We start from the raw sequence: 13370 nt of genomic DNA, 5'->3' as shown, positions 1-13370 counted from the left end.
GCCCTATTTTTATTTAATCAAATGATTTGTAAGTAGGAGGTATCTCTTTAAACTGTAGTCATTTTTTAAGGACTGATATTCTTGCCCGGAGAATCCCTGGACAGAGGAGCCTGGGGGACTACAGTCCATGGGGTCGCAAGAGTTGGGCATGACTGAACAATTAACACACACACATATTGCTAAAAATATAAAAATGATACATTTAATGAATTATGAAAGCTCCTAGCAATAAATGGGAAATGTGGAATTGTCTGGTATAATCTAGCAGTCGCTTAAGCTTATTTGATCTTATTAAGATTTTCTTTAGTGAAATGCATTTGGAAAATATTCAAAGACTGTAGAACTTTTTAAAAAAACTTATACTTTTCACTTTTCCTTCCTTATTCCACTGTTTTACAGAACAATTAGAAATCAGCAAGGCAGCTGTCCACATTTTATTATTCATCATGTGGAAGTATACATATTTGGTATAAATGAAGATCAAAGAATAGAGAACAATTAAAAACATTTTAATAACAGAGTGACTTAACTTGTTGTATTTGTCTTTTCTTGTACAACCCAAATTGTATTACAATTTTCTTTTATTCAACCTTTCAAATATGACTGTCCTAAAAAAATGTGTATAGCCTTTTTCCTACCATTTCAACTACAATGACAACAAAATACAGTAAAATCCAGCTAATCACTAAACTCTGAGTGATCACTTTTTACTATGTATGTACTACATATTCAGCTACCAAACATCCCCAGCTCCATTTATTAATATTATAAATTACCTTGAAATTACAAATGATATAAGGATTCAGACAAGTAAATACAATTATTTGGGTTAAAATGTTTTCAACTCAGGTGAATAATGTGTAGATCATGGTAGCTTAAAGAAAGCTAAACTTAATGTTAAAAGTCATAGAAAAAAATATATATTTGTAATTCATCTTCTTATTAAAAGAGAACCATTAATAAACACTATTCTTCATAGGATGTTTACAAAATGTGTTAAAATGTTAATTTGCCCAATTTTGTGTGTGTATATTTTTTGTTGGCATAATGGCTGTGGTTTTTAGCTGTTAAATAACATCAAAGTATTCCTTTAATTTCCTAAAAATACATTATATTGTCTTAAGCTGACGATGTTTTATTAATGACTTTTTTGGGAAACACACCTGAGAGTGTACATTAGTACTACTGTCTATAACCATGATTAAAAATGATCCCCTGGAGAAGGGAATGGTTACCCACCCCAGTATTCTGGCCTGGAGAATTCCATGGACTGTATATTCCATGGGATCACAAAGAGTCAGACATGACTGAGTAGTCGACTTAAGCCTACCTATGATTATAAACTAGTCAAGGGAGCTCTGCAACTCTGCTGTCTCTTCCTTTTCTAATTTCATAAACCCAAGAGTCTGGTCTTTGTTTCTCAATTATAACTTGAGATTAGTTAAAAGATTAGTTAGTATGTAACTCTAAATGTAATTCTCAAATTACATTTCCAGTCTAGACATCTGTCATGAATCTCAGGAAATTTAGACTTGATGTATGTCCTTAATTGAACTCATTATCATCACCTCCTCCAATCCTGTTTTCTCTTCTGTATTCATTAGTCAGTGACAGTACTCTCCACATAACTACCCAAAAGAAGAAAACTCAAACTCTCATTTCACTCTCAAGCCAGTTATCCAATCAATAATTAGGTCTTGTGAATTCTGTTTACCAGACAGCACTAAAATATTTTCCTGCTCTTAAACCTGGTTTACTTAAGAATATCACTGTAGCTATGTGAATCATTTCTCTCTGTCTAAAATTACCTCATTTCAGTACTTCTTCCACACTATTGCAAGAAGAATCTTTAATACAAATATGATCATGTCGTTCCTACACGCCCACCCCAGAAGTCCTTCCTAGAGCTTCACTGCCAATGAGAAAAAGTATAAACTCCTCATCATAGTGTATTATTTCCAGTCTCTTGTTCTGAGATTGCTTACCTTTTCAAATTTACACCCATGTACAGCCATACTGAATCATCCCAACATTAAAGGATGTGTGTATGAAAACTTTTTTCTTATATCACCCTGAAATCACAGTGCAAAAAATCAAATCATCCTAGGATGACTGTACATCGGTTTCTTTCTTCTGTAAGCTCTATTTTTCCTCCGTACGTGATTCTAATCATTGGTTACATTAAAAACTATGCATTGTTAAATATTTTTATAGAGTTGAGTCTTTTGTTATTACAAAGTATTTTTTTGCCTCTGCTATCAGTTCTTGACTAAACTCTCCTACCTAAAGAATCACTACTCCTATGGCTAATGTTTCTGTTTTCATGCTTTTAAAACCTTTATATTTAAGGCAATCTATTGGAAGTAGCATATATTTGGATTTTTATTTTTAATGTGAACTTTTTTCTTTTTATTGAATTTTAATCTATTATGTTTGATACATTTACTCATGTATTTGGTTTTAAGTTTGCCATATTACTCTTTCTGTCCTATTTATTCCTTTATTTTTGCTCCCCTTTCAATCATTCTTTTGTATTCACTAAATGCTTTTTTATCATTTTGTTGTTTTTTAGCTTGTTAGTTATATATTATTTAACTTTTAAATTTTATACCATGAATTCAAGACGTGGTAAAGTCTAGTATGTATTAAATTTATTAAAACCTAGTATATATTAATATATTTGCAACTTCCCATAAAATAAAAGGATCTTAGAGCATGTTTACTTCATTTTCTTTTTTTAAAAGGCATGTTTTCTTATAACATTTTGTTGCTGTTGTTGCAAACCAGTTGTTAAACAATAGTAATTATTAAAAGTTAAGATTTTTAGATTTATAATTAAATTATATTAAAAAAGGTTAAAAAATATTCAGAACTTATCCCTTCCTAATTACTTTCCCCCCAATTTTTAATCCTAAGTTTGAAAACTTAAAAGATACTGATTTTTTGAATCCTTGTATTTGTTCTGTCCTTTATCCTTAGCTTTTCTTGTTTTTCTAGGTTTCCCTGTTCAGCGGTTTTTCCTACTACCTGAACATTTGCTTAAAAGTGGTTCTACTAATGATCTCAACTAATGTATGCCAGAATGTCATCATTTACTTTCAATGATGAAGGATGTATTCACATTTTACACAATTCTAGACTGGTAGTTATTTTCTTTAACTGCTCTAAGGTATCATAGTTTGTCTGCTTTTAAGGTATCATAGTTTGTCTTCTGCTTAAAAGTCAGATGTCACTGTGACTGTTTTTAAGTTTCTGTGTTTTGTTTTTTTTGGTTTACCTCACTCTCACTATGATGTCAAATGTGCAGTCTTATTGCTAAAGCTTTGTACTACTTCATTATCCTACTCTTTGATAAATTTATGGGAGCTATTCAGTTACTAGGTCTTCTAATATTCCTTCTCCCTCATTCTCTTACTCCCACTGGACTCCAAGTACATGTCTTATTTTACACTCTTGTCTACATTTTCTTTCTTTTTTTTCTTGTTTTCAAAGATATCCTTCATTTGTTTTTTCCATGTAACTAATTCTTTTTTTTTATGTTTCTAATTTCTTGTTAAAGCCATATACTGAATTGTTAAACTGTTATTAAATTTTTCAGTCTAGAATGTCAATATAATACTTTTTTAATGGTTTCCTGTTTTCTATTAATATTCTTTTTCCTATGATTTAATTTATTGAATTCTTTTAAAGCTCCTTTCTGGTTACCCTTGTGTCTGACATTCAGTAGATCAGTTGCTATTCTTTTCTCATAGTTTTTCATTAATTCTTATATTCTGCTTACTTGGTTATTGTGAGGTAAAGAGAAGACTTTTGGAACCAGAATGAGAGGAAAATAGAAGTTGAGGTTCTGTAGTTCTGCATATAATGACATGTTTCTTCAACAAAAAAAAATTACTTTCTGCATACGGAAGATAGTTGAGGAATGACAAGTTAATCAGAGATTGAGCTGATTCAAAGTGAAGAGTTTTATGAGAACTGGTATATATCTTGCTCACAAATGTAGTCTTCATGTTCTAACTGAAAGCCTAGAGTGCTTAGTAGGTCTCTCTTATTTACATTAAACTATAATTTCCGTCATTGGCATAAAATGTGACAATTCTTAGTTTTATATCTAAGTTTCTCAAACTGCCTTAAGCCTGGCAGATACATCAAGGGTGAAGCAGGGTTCAAATATCAACAAATGCCAAGATTTCCTGCTCTGTATTACCTTAGTTCCTTAAGTCCTTGATGCTCTAAAAGTTTTCTGATAAGTCCCACCACTCCACATTTTACGTTTTGTTCAGTCATTTTATTTAATTTTGGTGGCAAAATTATTGTTTTGACACAAGTTTCCTGGTGGTCCAGTGGCTAAGACTATGCACTCCCAATGCAGGGGACTGGGGTTCGATCCCTGATCAGGGGACTAGGTCCCACATGCTGCAAGTAAGACCCAGGGCAGCTAAATAATTTCGGAGAAGGCAATGGCACCCCACTCCAGTACTCTTGCCTGGAGAATCCCATGGATGGAGGAGCCTGGAGGGCTTCAGTCCATGGGGTCGCTGAGGGTCAGACACGACTGAGTGACTTCACTTTCACTTTTCACTTTCATGCATTGGAGAAGGAGGTGGCAACCCACTCCAGTGTTCTTGCCTGGAGAGTCCCAGGGACGGGGGAGCCTGGTGGGCTGCCGTCTGTGGGGTCGAACAGAGTCGGACACGACTGAAGCGACTTAGCAGTAGCAGACCGTTATTACTAGGAGCAAAAATTCTACAGGATGCTCTAGGCACTGGGTAAGACATTCTGTTAAGAACAGTGGAAAAGCCCCAAGAAATGAACAAGTTTTTGTCTTTTCTTAGGATAAAGGCTAGAGTAACCAGCAGGTAATGAGTGATGTAGGGAGTTGCAAGTGAACAGTGAATTCAGTGAGGAGGTTTCTCATTTTCTAGGGGAAAGCCTTTGAAGGTTTTAAACCAAAAGATAATGAGTTGATAAATATTGTGAAGTGCTAATTCTGATTTATGTGAATAAAATGAGTATTATTGGAGTAAGAGCAGAATTAAGGGAGAATGGCTTGAATTACACTGATAACAGTAGAAAGATGTGTAAAGACTTAGAATATGTTTTGAAGGAAACCCCAATACAGTATGCTGATGGATTTAAAATAGAAAGGTAAAGGAAAGAACGGAATCAAGAATAACTCTATTTTGGGAGAGGTTAGAGCCACTCAGTGGATATGGCGTTATGTAGAGGAAGAACATATATATAGAGAAAAAACTCAAATGTTATCTTTGGAAGTGTTAAATTTGCAATGTCTACAAGATGGTCATGTCAAGTTGAAATGGTAGTTGACACTGGATATAGGTGAAAGGAACTCAGAATTTCAGTGCTAAATTCTGATCAAAAATTCAATATTTATAAATATTTAATGTTGTCAGTTCACCAATAATGAGTTTTTTCAATTGTGATATAAAGTATGCTTGGACTTATTACTTACTATATATTTTCAAATGTATAGCTAAACAGATGCATTATTTTCTTCTTAAAACATATACTTCTGATGTAAAAAATTAAATAAAAACAATTCTTTTTGAAATCATTTATGAATAATTTCCCAGTCCATCAAACTGAACTATGATTTCCTGCCTTATCTGTATCTACATATCATTATGTCTTTTCTCCTCAGTTTCATTTTCCCATGCTTAGATATTTGGGTTTCATCTTTGTATGTTTTCAAAAATGTTTTCTGTGAAATCATTAGTAGTTGTTTCCTTGTTAAACCGAATGACTTATCTCTGGTCATTATTCTACTATTTTGCAACATTTTATAATTTTTAACTTTTTCTTCTGGAAGCTTTCAATCATGTTCTTTATAAAAGCAGTCTCCCACATACTGTCCATTGTCTATATCTTCTATAATTCCTTCATCAATGCCTCTTTCCTGCAAATTATTTTGAAGGTAGACTTTATTAAAAGGCTTTCCTTGGATCTTTTTCTTTCCCTTGAGATGCTCTCCTTGTACAGTGATTTCTTCTCCAAGTGCTTCATCTACCACTTTCATTCAAAAATAGCCAAAGCCATTAATTATTTCATACAAATACACTTATTTCTTGAAGTGTATGCACAACTGCACTGTATCATTGATAAGAAAAATGCATAAAGATAATAGCGAATATACTGGAGTTGTAAGTCAAACAAATAAGATTGAAAACATAGACAATTAAACCACCATATGATAATGACTTCTAGGGCACAAAATATTTGGGAGGACAGAAAATAAATGGTTTTTCTGGCACACAAAATAGATAGGATTTATGGGAAAGGAGAAACTGCTTTAAATAACAATGACTAAGAATTTACTTGGTCATAAATCAAGAGGACAATGTAAGCAGAGAACAACTTGTATAAAATGAGAAAGGGGACAGATGGTTATTAGACTTACTTTGTTGATCATTTAATGATATATGCAAATATCAAATCATTATATAGTGTACCCAAAACCAATATGATGTTGTATGCCAACTTTATTTCAATAAAAAAACTAATGCTGAAATTTATTTGCCATGATAGAAGATGTGCTTTGTATGGTTTCCCTCCAAAATATTTCTTTCAATAATCCCTATAATTCTACCATTTGAGAAAGATTTCATTTTCTCTGTGTAACACTTTGATAAGGGTTTCTGTTCTTCTGTGACTTCTGAATGATGCTCTGTATTTCCCATCTATTAAAGAATGGACTATTAAATCATTCATTCTTTATTAAATCATTTAGCATTTATGAAGTGTTTAACAAGGACTGATGTTGGATAACTGAACCGTAAAAGTAACAATAGAAATAAGTCCTGATTTCCATTAACTCACGGTTTACTGAGCAATAATATTTTCCAACACTAGAGGCGGGAAGTGAAGTTACAGAATTATTGAAAGCCAGAAAGTAAGGAAGTGAAAAAGACTGAATACAAAGTTCCACAGGTCTTTAAGAATAAATATAATAGTACTGGAAAGTTAGACAAAAGTAGAAAGAGGAGAATTTTTAAATGAGAAGTCATATTCATAATTTCAGGTAACTTAGATTCTTCAATTGATGCAAGGTGATATTTCCATAAACAAAAGATTTCCTCTGCTATAATAGTGTTCTACCCCACATCTACTATACCACCTGCTCTGCTAGATGCTTCAATGATAAAGAAATTGAGACTCAGGGGTATTGGTAACTTTGCTCCTAAGTTGATACAATTCCTAAGTGGTTTCTCCATCTGACTCCAAAACCCACCCTTTTTTCCTTTAACCTAAGTTATCACTCTATAAAGAAAGACAATATCGATTCACTTTTTAAAGGATTATTGGCTTTAATTCTTATAGTATGTTATTAAAAAAAAAAACTCTTGGCTTACTATGGCATATGGGATTTAGTTCCCTGACCAGGGGTCAAACCCACGCCCCCTGAATTGGAAGTTCCGACTTTTAACCACTGGGCCACCAGGGAAGCCCCAAATCCTTGTAATATTACTAATCCACATTTTTCAGTGGTTTAGAAAGGTGAAATAACTTGGAAATATTGCAGGTAAAACATTTATTTTTATCAAAGAGTGGTGCTTATTCTTTAGAGATCAGAAACACAAAAAGTTTCCTGTTTTAGATTCTTAAAAATCTCTTATTGAGCTGCTTCCCCTGCACACACTCACTGTTTTCTCACTTATGCCTGGTTTTATAGTTTGAGACCATTGTTTGAAATTTAGAAATAATATTTCAGTGTTCAAAGTTCTTATTTCCAAATGATAACACACAGTCAGAAGACATATATATTTTATTTCATGAGCTAGTTTTAAAAGTACACACTACATACACAGAATTATTTTAGAAAGCATTCATGAGTGCTATTTGTATTTCTATTTTTGAAGGCTCTTAAAGAAAAATAAAAATCACACTTCGAGGCTAATGTGCTATTACTTTCTTCCAAACTGAAAGTCTTTGTCCTGAGTTCTTTAATTCCAATTACCAAGCCATTGCCAACATCAAGTAGACTCTCAAAAAATGTTTATTGACTAAACAAGCAAATTAATTAATTACTCAGTGAACAGATATGGCATTTGATGTAGGGTTGCTCACAAAATCTCCAGTCCTACATGACGACTAGGGTAGGAAAAAAAGTGAACCTTCTTAGGCTAAAAGGCAAGAGATCCTAACTTATTTACCTCGCTCTAAGGCACACAGATGTTTTTCTCCCATAGGGAGGAAGATAAAATGGAAGTGATAATAGTATGTTTTGTCAGCAGTTCCGGAACAACTGCCAAAGAGATTCACTCTTAGCAAAGGGGATTCAGTGTAGCAACCGTGTCTGCACACAGGAAGCAGAAGGCTGGTCTTCGGGGAAAAAAAAATCAATACCTTGCTATGTGCAATATACATAAATATAGGTAGAGATGGCAGTGAAAGAGAGAAAGAGAGAGAATTCAATTTTTATACAACCTTGAAACAGAACCAGATACTTGGCTAAAATTGGTATTTCTATGTATTTGCTTCTATCAGTAAAATTCTGAAAATTAGATTGTTGTAAAATATTGGAAAATACAGACAGCTGTAATTCTCATGAGAAGATGGTATAGAAGTATGATAGACTTTTGCAAAATATTCCTTCCTTGTCTATGCTTCTTTCTCCAACTATTTTTCATCTTCTCTTTTTATCTCCTTTTTTCTATCTCTGTTTCTTGCTTTCTCTTTTTCTACTTTCTATGCTGTCTTTCTTTAATATATTACAAACCACCAATGCAGTTCTTCCTAGGGTCGTGCTGCCAGCATCTGATATTCTCAATAAGAATTGGATCAGTAAAAAAAAAAAAAAAACAAAAAAACAAACCAAAACAAATCTGCATGGAGAGGAAGAGCAGCAATTCTCTGGGCCCTGTGCACCAGCGGATGCTTCTTCCATCTGGTGGTGAGCAGGACCCCTAGAGGGCACTGACAGGAAAGAGACTTTCAGTGCAAACTCCTTGATCTTCTAATATCTGTCACTTTAGGGCCAGGCTTTCTTACACCTGGATGATGAATGAATTTACCATTCACAATTACATAAGAAAGAAATTTTGTCATGTATTATTTCCAGAAGCAGAAGTTTAGTGGAAGTTTTAATAGCAGTAAAGAAGATAAATTAGTTTCAGAGTGTACTGCTACACCTGACTTTGCTGAAATTTTAAAATAGATTTCAAATGTTAAAATGAGGATTATTTCAAACTTGCCAAGGAACATTACTCTTGGAGTTTGTGTTTAGCATTTTTAAAAATTTAACTTCATGTTGCAGATGTTAAAAGTACATTTCATTTTGCTAAAATACATATTTAACTTTGCGTATTAATGCCTAAGAAGGCACTTTAAAGAATCTCTGTACTTGTTCCTAGAGAAGAGATTTATGTGATGTAGGTATTTCTTTGGATTTAGAAATAGGAAGTCCTTGATCTGTTGTATTGACATGATGAACAGAGCTCTTTAAAGAGGCATCAGCAGTTGAATTAGCAAATACAAGTAGATTAGAGTGATATAACTTCCCCATATTTTGAAAAAATAGCACTCTATGGAAATGGGTGACATTTTTAAAACTGTATTTTATTTTATTTTTTTACATTTTATTTTATTTTTTTATTTAATTTTATTTTTAAACTTTACATAATTGTATTAGTTTTGCCAAATATCAAAATGAATCCGCCACAGGTATACATGTGTTCCCCATCCTGAACCCTCCTCCCTCCTCCCTCCCCGTACCATCCCTCTGGGTCGTCCCAGTGCACTAGCCCCAAGCATCCAGTATGATTGTCCTGTTTTATAAAACCCCAGGTTTTCAAACTCTTCCTTGAGACATTTTTTGTTATTAAAGAGAAAACGTACTGCAATAACCTGAGTAAAAGCATCTACGTCATTGTCTGGTGTATTTTATCTTTCATGGTATGGAATTTACATTGCTGCCATAGGTAACTGTTTATGAAGAAAACGGAAATGTCATTTGAGATTCTGCATTTCTCAGCTAGCCTGTTAGACATAGAATTTACTTTTTTAAAGTAGTGGACATTTTCAATATGTTTAAGGAACTCTACATACATGGATGTTACAAAAAGGAAAGAGGAGGTTTGGCAGTTATTCAGTTTGATTGGCACAGTCTTCATTCAGTCAATGATATATGTGGTAAAGGCTTAATGGTACTCAGTATGAGTTATGTGATTCACCAATTTTATGACTCACTAGTAGCATAACCTTGAGGAAGTTACTTTGTCTAACTAAGCCTTTGTTTCCATACATTCCATGTTTCCTTTCTAGTGGGATTATTGTGAAGATTTAAACAAGTAACATAAGAATGGCACTTAAATCCCATGGTAGGATTGGCTGTTGTTATACAATCTATCATTTTATCAAAGGTCTAAAACCCATTATTTTGGGCTCCATGCAGGAAGACTAAGATATGGAGATACCAGTAAGTCTTCATGATAGTACCACTACTCTAAAATCCTGTTATAACCCTAAGGGCATTGACCACAGGAAAATTTACTCTATACCATTTATTTGATGATAATAGAAAATCTATTGGGTTCTAATAAGACTATTTTCCAAATAACTATTTGATAAAGGCAGATTGGTTTTTGCTTTTGTTTTATAATCATTATTCCTTTTGGTAACAGCTATATCATAACATCATTAGCTAAAAACAAACAAACAAAAAAAACCTGAATTTTAGGTGGACCTAAGTTAAGAAGCCCCGGAGAAGGGAAAGGCTACCCACTCCAGTATTCTTGCCTGGAGAATCCCCATGGACAGAGGAGCTTGGTGGACTTCAGTTCATGGGGTTGAAAGTCAGACACGACTGAGCAACTAAGCACAAGTAAAGAAGGCAAAATGCCAAAGAATTGATGCCTTCAAACTGTGGTGCTGGAGAAGACTCCTGAAAGTCCCTTGGACAGCAAGGAGATCAAACAAGCCGATCTTAAGGGAAATAAGTCCTGAATACTCACTGGAAGGACTGATGCTGAAGCTGAAACTCCAATACTTTGGCCACCTAATGTGAAGAGCTGACTCATTGGAAAAGACCTTGATGCTGGGAAAGATCAAGGGCAAGAGAAGGGGATGACAGATGATGAGATAGTTGGATGGCATCACTGACTCAATGGACATGGGTCTGAACAAACTCTAGGATATAGTAAAGAACAGGAAGGCCTAGCATGCTGCAGTCCAAAGAATTTAGGTGGATCTAAGAAAAGAATTTTAGGTGGATCTAGGTGGATCTTTGTGCTGGGGTCACAAAGAATAGAACACAACTGGGTGACTGAATAACAAGTAGCATCAAATGTAGGAATGAATAAGGAAATGAATAAGCAATTGTACAGAGTAAATACTGTCAACAATTCTAAATGCCTACAGAGGTTAGTAGGTTGGCCTGGTGTTTTCTTAGTGTATGGAGTTCTCTGGACTGGCAATAACCTCCTGTGGCCCCATGAAAGTGTTAGTTGCTTAGTCATGTCTGACTCTTTGCAACCCCATGGATTGTAGCCTGTCAGGCTTCTCTGTCCATGGGATTCTCCAGGCAAGAATACTGAAGTATTCTTTGTCTTCCTTCTCCAGGGCATGTTCCTGACCTACACATTGAACCTGTATGCATTCATTATTAGGAATAAAAATTACAATACAATTCTAAGGCAGAGACCACTGCATACCTAGAAAATAAACCATAGGAAGGAAATGTGTCTCATTGTTTTAAAGAATGCTAGCAACGTGGCACTAGTAGGAAATTCAAATTGATTAGATGTGTGCTAAAAATGTTTCTGGGCTTTCCTGGTGACTCAGTGGTGAAGAATCTGCCTGCCAGTACAGGAGATACAAGAGACACGGGTTTGGTCCCTGGTTAGGAAGATCCCCTGGAGGAGAAAATGGCAACCCACTCCAGTATGCTTGCCTGGGAAATCCCCATGAAAAGAGGAGCCTGGGGGCCTGCAGTCCATGGGGTTACCAAAGAGTCAGACACAACTTAGCAACTAAAACAACAACAAAAATGTTTCTAGATTAAAAAATAAAGGTTTGCTGGAAAATACATCTTTCAATTCAGAGAGAGAGAGATGATATTGTAATATATTGCAAATTATAGGTGCCTTTCTGTCATTTCTAGGATATTCTCCTTGAATTCAGAAGTGAATGGAGGCCAACTGGATCCACAGTTGCTATTGCTTCAAAAATATTATTCAGTAGAGTGCTATGAACAATATTTAAAAGAGTCATTCAGTTTGGAGTTGAAGTTTCAATGCATTTATAAAACTGAACTATACATGAACACTTGTAAGCTGTATGTACTTTTACCAAGCTACACTTGATAGCTAACTGTTGAGCTAACCCTCCCTTAACTCTCATACCCTTTTTCCAGGGAAACTCACCAGTTGACATATGCCTAGAAAGAAAGAGATAGTCCCTGGTTAGCCCTGGATAGGAGCAGAGTTAATTCGGTCAAATGAAATTAGGTGATGAATTCCTAAAACAAGGCTCACCACTGAGGCTGACTCTCTTTGTTTTTATAATTTCAAATCTGAGACTATCAGCAAGAGGAAATAAAACAGAAAATATGATATTAAATATATATGTGGAAATGATTTTTATACAGCTCATACATATCCCTCTAGTTTTCTCTTCCTTTGTTTAAATTATATATAAGCTCTAAATTATTTTACAATAACGACAGCTAATATATATTTCACAATCCATAAATTAAGCACTGTGCTAAGTGACATTAGAGATTTTATTTCACTTAATATTCTAGTAATTTTTTACTCTTCAATAATCTGTCTAAAGTTGTTCCTGAAGGGAACATTTATAGAAAAGAATACAATACAAAAAGGTAATGTAAGTTGTAATTTCTGATATGATTATTTTAATATCATACTTATCTAATACAGTAAATTTTCCTATTTTTTTCATGTTTGCCAAGATATCCTCAGCAAAGGACATCAGACAGAAAATAGAGTTCATGTAAAATATTAACTCAATGATGAAAATTAAAAATTTATTGTCTTATGGTTATTATATTTATCTTGTTAACATTTTTGAAAAATAAATTCCCTGAAGATGAGAATGTGAGAGTTGGACTGTGAAGAAAGCTGAGTGCCAAAGAACTGATGCTTTTGAACCGTGGTGTTGGAGAAGACTCTTGAGAGTCCCTTGGACTGCAAGGAGATCCAACCAGTCCATTCTGAAGGAGATCAGCCCTGGGATTTCTTTGGAAGGAATGATGCTAAAGCTGAAACTCCAGTACTTTGGCCACCTCGTGCGAAGAGTTGACTCATTGGAAAAGACTCTGATGCTGGGAGGGATTGGGGGCAGGAGGAAAAGGGGATGATAGAGGATGAGATGGCTGGATGGCATCACAGACT

Source organism: Bos grunniens, chromosome 12, assembly GCF_055505025.1.
Source record: "Bos grunniens cultivar Pamir isolate PY7600 chromosome 12, Bosgru_T2T1.0, whole genome shotgun sequence".
Taxonomy (NCBI): Eukaryota; Metazoa; Chordata; class Mammalia; order Artiodactyla; family Bovidae; genus Bos; species Bos grunniens.
The sequence above is the reverse complement of the archived record's forward strand: the minus strand, read 5'-3'. Positions refer to the sequence as shown.